Source organism: Cervus elaphus, chromosome 20, assembly GCF_910594005.1.
Source record: "Cervus elaphus chromosome 20, mCerEla1.1, whole genome shotgun sequence".
NCBI lineage: Eukaryota > Metazoa > Chordata > Mammalia > Artiodactyla > Cervidae > Cervus > Cervus elaphus.
The window spans coordinates 85,497,801-85,508,947 of NC_057834.1; the positions used below are offsets into that span (position 1 = coordinate 85,497,801).

The 11,147-nt window shown below is 34.6% G+C and overlaps 1 non-coding gene across 1 annotated transcript; it reads left to right on the forward strand.

Annotated features, from left to right (window-relative positions):
- Positions 1–10,493: 10,493 nt before the first annotated feature.
- LOC122678615 lies at positions 10,494–10,657 on the forward strand. The gene has a single exon (XR_006336264.1). It is a non-coding gene; the product is annotated as a U1 spliceosomal RNA (small nuclear RNA).
- The last annotated feature ends 490 nt before the right edge of the window (positions 10,658–11,147 follow it).

The window sequence follows — 11,147 nt, forward strand, 5'->3', positions numbered from 1 at the left end:
CATTTTCTTCTCCAGGGGATCAAACCTGCATCTCCTGCATTGGCATGTGAATTCTTTACCACTGAGCCACCAGGGAAGCCCAGCCTGATGGTAGGCTGCATTAATTTTAAGGAGACTGAAAAAGAGAGGGAATTATCCCAGACCAGAGAACAGTGGGACTGAGTACACTAGTCACGTCAGGGACATTATACTAAAAATGTGTCCGTTAAACATTTGAAGAAAATGGGAACAATTTGTCTGTAGAAAGATAGATATTAGGGATGCATAATACCTGCCTTAGCTATTTAAAGGGATCATATATGAAATACGGATAAAATTTATTCTTTGTGACTCAAGTAGGTATATGACTTAGGAAGTCAGGGAGAGGCCACTTTTGATCCAATAAAAGAGACATATTAATTGGAACTCTTAAAAAGCAGACTGGACACTTTTCTAGGCAATTAATCTACTTGAACTGAAAGTATATAAGAAGATACTGGAAATACAAGTTACCTTTGTAAAAGAGTCTTTCACTGAGTGACAGATAGAACCAGACAACCTCTCAGCTTCCTTCCAAGCTGCAATGTTATCTCAAGAATCAAATTAAGACCAGGAATTAGGCACCATGGATGTGAATACACAGCTAATATGGCAATAGACTTTCCACAATGTAAGTTTTATTACCTAAATACACCATTCAAATATGCCTTTATTTATTTATTTTCACTCTACTGTAGTACCTATAAGCAATTATTCATTGTCTACCATGTATTTTAGCTATGGAATGCTTATTTGAGAAATATTTTACTAAGCTGAATTTGCGATAAAAATCTTGTTTATAGAATAATTAAAACATATATACAGATGTTGTGATGTTTAAATTGTTTCCTTTCCAGATATTAGTTTTTGCCATTTCTTTTTCTTTGTTATTGTGACATTACTTTATACCATAAAAATACAGCTTGAGGTTAATATTGTAAAATTCTAAGATATAATTTTATATGTTTAACTTGGAAAATAATAATAAGGGAAAATGCCTTTTTGTACTTTTTTTCTCTTCAGTTTGCTAGTATGCTATGATATTAGACTTTAGGATAAATTCTAAAGCTGACTGGATTTAATCAAAGCCCTTGTGTCATTTTCATCTTTTAAAAAACTCACCAAACAGATATGGTCAAAGATTAGGCAAATCGAGTTTGTCTGTTATGTTCCAGCATCTTTTGTATAGAAAGCTGTATGCTTTAAAAGTCAAATAGAGTAGAAAATAAGAATATAATTTATCTTAGTATAAATATAATTTTGATTTGTAATGTTCAATATGGGGAACTAAAAAATCACAGATGTATTCAGTCAAATTGGACTAAATTATAAGGTAAACTTTAATTTTAAATGGAGATGCTAAATCCATCCTCTCTCTAGAGCTCATGCACTAGCTCTAGGCAGATATTTGAATGCTGGCACTAATCCAGGAACAAAAAAGCCAAGCAAAACAAACCAAAAAACAAAAAGTTTATAAAATGGTGTCTACACTATACTCACTACTTTATAACTGTAAACCTTAGTAATACATGTGCCTATGTGTGATTACTAACTTTTATTTTTCTCACATGACGAATTACAAGAAATATCTATGCAAGGCCATTAACTCTTTCCAACAGAGGCAAGATATCCAGGCAGCTAGTGGAACAAAAGCATTTGGCCTGAGGCCTAGTGCTATTGGTAAACCACAATTTCTTGCACTGCCACTATAATTTAAATTAAGTAGAAGCCAGGCTTATAAACTCACATTATGACCCAAAGTTTATGGCCCTTTTATATCTCTTGGGTTCTGATCACAATGAAACTTTCTCCATCTGAAGCAATTTAATACAAACATTCCTTTGGCAGACTATAAAATGTGATTTTTCAGTCAACCTTTTATAGGTATGTTGGGTGCATATTGTGTGCCCAGTTGGAAAAGGGAAAAAAAAAAGAAAAAAAGAAACAATGACAATATAAGCATTGAAACATATGTGTTGTGCTCCTGTGAAACAGATTTGCAAGTGAAAAACTACTAGGAAATCTTCCTAGCTCAATTTTTGTTTTTATCTGCAGAAGGTGGATGAACAAAGTTTTGGCTGAACATCTTTTGTCTGTTAAGGAGCAGCATTAAAAGCTCAACAATTAGAAATGTTCTAGTGCTCAGTCACTTTATATACTATCTTCCTCTCAGCCCCAACAAACTGTTTCTCTTTGCAAGTGGAAAATTTCTCTTTTGCCTGTGAGCATAAATCTAAGTAATAACCCATGAACATTTGACTTGAATAAAAAACAAGAAAATAGCAAAGAGTTCACCTCGTAATTTTATTATAATAGGTAAACTAAAAATAATGCCAGATGTCTTAAGAGACTTCTGCCTTTAAAATTTTACAGGGAAAAATTAACTTTTGAAAATAAGCTATTAAAATATCGTGGAGGCAGGTGTAGATTTTGAACAGGAAGACTTTGGTTAAAAAGAAATATATGGGTTCCATATTTATTGTGTAAAAACCTAGAAATATGCATTCATGTTGAAACCTTTGGAAATCCAAGGCATTCAGTGTAATGCTAGTTGATTTTAGAGTGGTCTTATGATAATGCCACTATCAGTTACAGCTTTTCAAATTATGTATTTCAAATGATTTGTAACTGCTATAGAGGGCATTGAGGCTTCCTGGGGGCACAGTGATAAAGAATCCACTTGCCAATGCAGGAGACACGGGTTTGTTCCCTGGTCAAGAAAATCCCCTGGAGTAGGAAATGGCAACCCACAGTATCCTTGCCTGAAAAATTCCATGGACAAAGAAGCCTGATGAGCTACAGTCCATGGGGTTGCAAAGAGTCAGACACGACTGAGTGAGTGCACATACACATATGCAAACACACACACATAGAGGGAATGTGATTGTCAGTCAATTTAACTTTCTCCCACCAATTCTTTCCTCACTCTTCTCAAAGATCAGAATGTATGGAGACAGATTGTATTTCTACTAGTGATAAAAATAATGAATCACCCTGAAACTAAAATTCAGATGCAAACGCAGTGATTATAGTGATTGGAATACTCATCTGAGTTTCAGTGCTTGGAATACTTTTAAAGTGAGGAGTCAGTTACTAAAGAAGAAAAGTTCAAAATAAGGTATTTATTATTGAATGAAATGAAACCAACTAAACTGGCCTAAAAACAACAATAGCAACAACAAAAACTTTGGCTAGTAAACAAATGAGTTCCATTTTAAATTTGGCCTGCTAAAAGCATTCATAATCTCTTTGTTCCATTTGTCTTCCAATATAGCTGCACTGTCACTAATAGCTTTTCTATACTTTCTGTTGAATGGAGTGTGTCTCTTGCTTCACCAAGTGGTGCTAGACCCACACCCAACAGTACTGATGGAGAGCCCCTTGCAGAATGGCCTTGAGCAGAGTGTCCCACTGTGAAACCACTCAGGACTGAGTTGTGGTACCTCAGTTCAGTTCAGTCGCTCAGTCGTGTCCGACTCTGCGACCCCATGAATCGCAGCACGCCAGGCCTCCCTGTCTAAACTTGAGTTCCTGGAGTTTACTCAAACTCATGCCCATCGAGTTGGTGATGCCATCCAGCCATCTCATCCTCTGTTGTCCCCTTCTCCTCCTGCCCCCAATCCCTCCCAGCATCAGGGTCTTTTCCAATGAGTCAACTCTTCGCATGAGGTGGCCAAAGCATTGGAGTGTCAGCTTCAGCATCAGTCCTTCCAATGAACACCCAGGACTGATCTCCTTTAGGATGGACTGGTTGGATCTCCTTGCAGTCCAAGGGACTCTCAAGAGTCTTCTCCAACACCACAGTTGAAAAGCATCAATTCTTCAGTGCTCAGCTTTCTTCACAGTCCAATTCTCACTGCTAATATGCCAGCATGGTTCTGGTATTTGTAATTTCAGCTCTATTTAAATACTAATCTTTTACATTTCTCTTAAGTAAAAATAAAGCAAAATACCTCATACCTGTTTGTTTTCTTAACTTTCTAGAAGAAGAAAATGGATAAGAAAGAGCAATAGGTAAAGCTATGAAAAGCTCCATGAATAAGGTTTAATGAGCATTTGCCCATAGTGTTTAAGATCTACAGTACTGTCACTTTAAAAATCCAAGTTATTATACTCAAATAACGTTAGTCTGTGTTGTACTTGAGTCTTTTCCCTTAGTTCACCAAATCTTCCTATAAGTATCTAGTTTACATCCTGTCAATTAAAATTTATGGGCTGGCAGCTAAATATTGAAAATGAATCCTAATTTTACAACTATATTGCATGTGTATGCTGGTTTCCTTTTTAAGCAGAAACACTTCAGTTTTCACAGTTTCTCTTACTGAGAAATTATCCAAATGCTTTGAAGTCCAAAGTAATTAGCCTTTACTTTTACCAGAAAAAACAACTGTGATGAAAAATTATAATTTTCCTCATAATGGTTCTCCTAAAAGTACTTTTCTACGGTACTTCCAACTGATGCTTAATGTTATGTTTCGTGATCAAACACATGAGTTGTGGCGATTTCGTAAAATAATTAGGAAGAAAAATATCCACAGCATTCTAAGTTGATTTATAAGAAAATGTCTCCTCTTTCTATCTTCAACTTACACTAGAAATAAATATCTTAACACTGAAATTCAATTTGGAAACAATATAGAAAAGCAAAATAAAATTGAAAAATAGCAGTCAATAAACTTTTTTCTTCTCCCAATATACGTATTTCCCAAAAGTACCACTTGGCGAACTATGAAATACAAAAGTGTTTTCCAGAGGATTGGACAAGTGTTTTTTTTTTTTTTTGGTCTTCCACATTGGTGCAACTACTATTCATTTTATGGATTACTGAAAAGTGGCAGGCACTCAAATTAACAAATGGATAGGCACTTCTAGTGTTGACATTATCTCTAATTTGCACCAAATAAATGCCTTGAGTCAGATAATTTGTTGTATTGAAATGACAGATGTTAATAGAATAATATCCCCGGTAGTAGGCAGAGCACATAGACTGGGGGAAAAATGGTCATCATAGGGGTAACAACTATAGATCTGGCATAGTTTTAGGATCATGGGGCATGCAAGAGTAGGCTCAAAATTTACCCTTTCTCAACCACATCGATGGCCATTGGCTAGTGGTTAATTCAACACTTTAAAGTGCTGGTGCACTGGGAAGACCCAGAGGGATGGGATGGAGAGGGAGGCAGGAAGGGGGATCGGGATGGGGAACACATGTAAATCCATGGCTGATTCATGTCAATGTATGGCAAATACCACTACAATATTGTAAAGTAATTAGCCTCCAACGAATAAAAATAAATGGAAAAAAAAAATCTCAAACAGAAAAATATAAGACCTCAAAAAAAAAAATATAAAGTGATCAATAACATGGTGTAGGTAGCATTTTAATTATACTGTTGGGGCTATTTCTTCTTCCATGATCTGTATTCTTTCAAATGGTGCCTAAAAGGAAGGAGATACAATAGGGATTTCAAGAGAAAGATGATTTCACTAAGAGACAGAGTAGGTTATAGAATAATTGCTTCCTGGGTATGTTTCATTGGTCATATTCATAGCATTTTGCTAGTTGAGTGCTCTTTTATAATTTATTCATTATGGTGAAAATAATATTTAATGTTCTAGAACAAAAGAAACTAGAAAATTTCAACTGAAGAAAGATAGAAATGCAAATCAATGACAATTTAAAAATATTATTTTGAGGTTTATAATAATCCAGGTTTAGTTCAATTTATGTGAGGCATTTTGCTGAACAGCTTAAAAGGTATATCAGTTTTTTTCCTAGGAATATTGTTAGGCTGATAGTGCTTTTATTCCCAAGAGATATACCTGTTTATCTCAGTGCATGTCAATTTATACACATAAATAATCACACTCAAATTTTATTTTATTGCAGTTGGCATTCTTTTTATATTGTTTTGTAACTCTTCAAAACAAATTATTTTTAAACATTTGCCATGTTATTACCTATTCTTACAGCATAAGTTCTTGTGTTTGGCATTCTCCTGAATGCCATATTTTTTAAAACTAATCCCTATTATTTGATACTTTTTCCCTTTGATTAATAAAATTATAAATTATATAATTATCTAGATTTATAGCATTTATATACAATATATACGTTTCAGTATTAAATTGAAATGTACCAGGAGAGCCTGAATAGGAACACTTTAAACTACATGGTATATTACTTTGAAATATTGGACAAAAAATTTGCATAGTATATTTGATTCTAACTCTTTCTACCAGAATTTTTTATGATTTTCACATTATTTGTACTATTGGACATATTTTTTAAATGAATCAATTTTGAAAAATATTTTTCCAGACTACTTTATATAATTTTAAAATTTATTACCTTCAATCATGTAGTAAAATATAGCTGATTAAATTAAACATTTTTTAAATGTGTTCTGTGTACCACATATTGAGGTTTTTGTCTGAGCAGTGAAGTGAAGAAAATGTAGTCTTCCCTTTCAAGAAGTTTACAGTCCAATGCAGAGGGCAGGCATAGGTATTTACAATGTAGTAGAAGTGTTACAATTGGAATATATTACAAAGTGCTGTGGAAGAATGAAAATTATTCCACTTTTTAAAGAAGTCACAGGAGTACATAGAAGTAGCAAAGCTTAATTTATGTGAGGAAACATTCATCAGTTACAAGCGTGCATGTGGCGCTTAAGGGAGAGGCAAAGTTGCAGAGACTTCAAAAATCTAGTTAGTCACATAGACTGTACTGTGAGATATAACTGAATTTATACTTGGAATGACATACAAGGGGCCAGATTCCAACATTTGGGTTTTATCACTTGGGTAAAGGCAAGATAGAAGAGACTTAGTCATCACCAGAAGCTTCAGATTCTTATCTAGAATGATGGGTCTGTCTGCCTTGTTCTTCATCATATTCTAGTAGAAAATGAATGTTTGGTACATACTGGGCATGTAATACATAAATGCTGACTGAATTTAGTTCAGTTAAGGACCATTATCTAAAGACAGAATAGTCACAATGTATTGAGAGCAATTTGTAATATCTGATGATATGTTTTCAATACTGAAATAGATGTGCTGGGAGAAACCAACATCTTTTGGTTCTAGAATAATTCCCATAAATTTAATTATATTCACAGTCCAATTCATATTATAATAAATTATTCTTTTCTCAAGTGAAATCAATAAAAGTCTTTGAAGAATTCATTACACTGCACATTACAATGGCCTTATAAAGTGCTTTTAAAGTATTGACTAATGCTTCAATATTTCCATGAATTAGTAAGCTACGAGCAGTGCTCCCACTACGCAGAAATGGGAATATGGTAATGAAGATCTTAGAAATCAAAGTTAGCAACAAATAGGTTTTTATATGGGGTTGCTAATTGTTTTTGTTGCTGTTGTTTTGGTTCTGAAATCCCAAATAATTAGAAAAGCAATGTGACCATCTTTGTCTTGCATATCTGCTTCTTAGCTTATATGAGACAGATAAAGGATAATTAGAGAAATTTAAATCAGAGTTATTTAGGTAACCAGTTTTAGCATATACATATGGATAAATCCTCTTAATTGGTGATACAGTGAGATAATAGAGTACTTGAGGATGAGTTTTATGATGGGACTGAAAAGTCTAAACTTTCAGCTGAATCATAATAGGGGCAGGGTATAGTTTGGGATTGTGTGTGTGTGTGTGTATGTATGTGTGTGTGTATTTGGTAACTAAATTCTTTGAAAAATAATGCTTAGTAAATGTTGAATATAATCCTCTTTATTTAGATATTATGTTGTAGAGAGATCATTCCTTGACCCATCTTTTATTAGTGAAAATGTATCCTGTCTCAGCATATTTATAGATGTTTTTTATGAAGCACAAAATGAGGGGAAAGGATTAGGGGTGGTGTGAAAGAAACAGAGTGTTTACAATGGAGACTAGTTTATTTATTTTAATTAGGTGGTGTGGAGAATTATTTTATTTTAAATTTAATAAGGAGTTAGGAGGTTATTTTGAAATGTATCCTTATCCCCATCCCCAGATCATTAGTCTTCACTATCCTTTAAAAACCACATAGATTTATAGCTCATAAATTACATTTTCTCTCATATTTATTGTAAAATGCTTTTTTAGTCCTAAAGAGAAAAGTAAGATGATATGTGTTTTAAATAAAATAAAAAATTGTCTTTAGGCTAACTTGCAGGTTAGTAATTTAAGAGACTATAAAAAATACATAGCTGTGGTTTATACGAGCAAACCAGTCTGTTTCCTGGGTAGATGCAAGACTGTTCAAATTGAAGCTCAGTGTATTAAATCCTGTTTAGAAAACTCCCCCTAGTTATTTGCTAACCATGTTTAGATTCAGACTTAATATTTTGAGACCTAGAGAAGGGGATCACCATAAACTCATCTCATCTGTCAGACAATACACAAGAGGATTCTGATAGTATAAGAGTGAGGATTTGGAAACTGGCTGCCAAAGGAGATAAGAACTAAAGCAGATTTTGAGAAATTTAAATATGACTTAATTTAACATTTAAAGTCATTAGCAAAGTGCAGGCATTACTGATATGCTGTTAAAAAAACAACAGCAAAAAACAGAGGTTCTGAATACTTGGTGTTCTTTGCTGTAGGTCATTTCTGAGAGAAGCTCATACTACATTGTTGTATGTATACAAATTTGCAAAGAACCATACCAATACAAATAAGATTTGGATAGTGTTTTGCCTTTTAAAAATCCCATTTAAGAAAACTAATTAAATAGGAGTGTAATATCTCAAGGGCTTCCCAAGTGGCACATTGGTAAAAATCCCCCTGCCAATACAGGAGATGCAAGAGACGCAAGTTCCATCCCTGAGTCAGGAAGATCCCCTGAAGTAGGAAGTGCAACCCTTTCTAGAATTCTTGCCTAGAAAACTCCATGGGCAGAGGAGCGTGGAGGGGCTACAGTCCACAGGGTTGCAAAGAGTTGAACATGACTGAGTGACTGAAAACATGCACACACACATAGTATCTCAAGCTCATCAGCAGTAACCTGAGTCATTGACATGAGAATATATATTGTAACTAAAAGTAATATTAAACGAGGTGAGAAATTTGAACAAAAGTCCAACAAAAGCTGATTATATAATCAGATGCAAGTGTAAGGTGTAATGTCATTTTTTATATATGAATATGTGTTGTGTGTGTGTGTGCGGAGTCATGTCTGACATTTTTGCTACCCCATGGACTGTAGCCCACAAGGCTTCTTTGTCCATAGGATTTCCCATGCAAGAATACTGGAGAGGGTTGCCATTTCCTCCTTCAGGGGATCTTTGCAACCCACAGATCAAACCTGCATCTCCTATGTCTTTCTGCATTGAAAGTGGATTCTTTACTGCTGAGCCACTGGGAAGTCCCATAAATACATACTACTTTTACACAAGCCCATAGACAAAGGCATCATAAGGGTGTGTTCATTCTGAGTTACTTAAATCACAGAATCTGGGAGCTAGGAACTGCCACCAGGGATCAGATAATCTAGTATTCTGACTGTCTTAAGGGACAGGCAGTTGCAAATTCTTACAATTCTCCTGGGATGAAGACTAAAGCAATCATTCCATTCATTGTTTTATCATTCTTATGGCTACTAATGTATTCACTACTTCCAAATCACACTTATCCTAAATTTGTTACCCTGTTTAAGTGAAAAGATACAATTTCAATTATGAATGTCTGTATGAAAGTATTTCAAAGACAAGATGAATAAATATCACTCAAATGATACAAACAAGATCAAAAAGAAAACTTTCCTTTACTCTGAAACTTTAGAATCAAATAGATCTCTTAATTTGTACAGATTAGATTTAGATATGCTAATAAAAATTTCATGTATGACAAAAGTAAGTAGAAAAATATTGTAGTCTAGCAGCAATAGCTGATATTTATTTTAAAAATATATATTCTAGGCACTGTTTTAACTACTTTAGATAAACTACCTCATTTCACCCTTAGAAAGCCCTAAAACAGATGTTATTATTAAACTTTATATTGGTGAAGATATTGTGACAGATTTAAATTGTTCAAATCACCACATGTGGTGATAGTAAGCATTGGAGCCAAATTTCTAATCTAGCCTGAGTGCAGAGCTCTTCCTTTGACCACCCTCATCTACTGGCTCTAGCACAGCATCCTCATGGGATTGGGGATTACACAGTGAAAGCCCTTTTTAAAATAGCTATTCCTCAGATATTATAAGGTTATGATAATGATGTGATAATTAGAATCTGTGATCCCTTAAGAATTCCATTTTTGGATAGTGTGGCTTAAAAACTAAAGATCTCAAGAGTACATATTTGGTTGCATTTAGCAATAGGTGTTAATTTTTTCTTCCATCACTGTGTAAAACTCTCCCATTTGCTAGCAAGTCAACAACATTTATGAAGCATCTGTATTATGGGTAATATATACTTACAGAAAGGTCTTACCTGGTAGCTCAGACACTAAAGAATCCATCTGCATACTTACCTGGCAGGGGAGATACCATGATCACGAAGGTGGTTTTCCCAGGGCGAGGCTTATCCATTGCACTCCGGATGTGCTGACCCCTGCGATTTCCCCAAATGTGGGAAACTCGACTGCATAATTTGTGGTAGTGGGGGACTGCTTTCGCGCTTTCCCCTGGTTAAAAAAAAAAAAAAAAGAAAAAAAAAAGAATCCATCTGCAATGCAGGAAGCCTGGCTTCAGTCGCTGGGACTGGAAGATCCCCTGGAGAAGGTAATGGCAACCCACTCCAGTATTTTTGCTTGGAGAATTCCATAGACAGAGGAGGCTAGCAGGCTGTAGTCCATGGGTCACAAAGAGTTGGACAAGACTGAGGGACTAACACATGCTTACAGAAAATGCTTTGTCTTGGAGAAACTATATTTGACTTTCTAAATTAGAATATTCTGCTTGGATGAAAGATTGAGTTCTTTAAAATCAACATAAAACAACTGCAAATTAGTTTACTGCTAATTTCACATAAATGTAATAATAATTCACATTTTTATTGCTTGCTCTCAGCACATATATATAGAAATCACACTTGCGTGATGCTTTTAAGTTTCCAAAGTGCTCTTACTCATAATCTCATTTAATCTCCAACCATTTTTAGCTATTTTAATCTGTTTG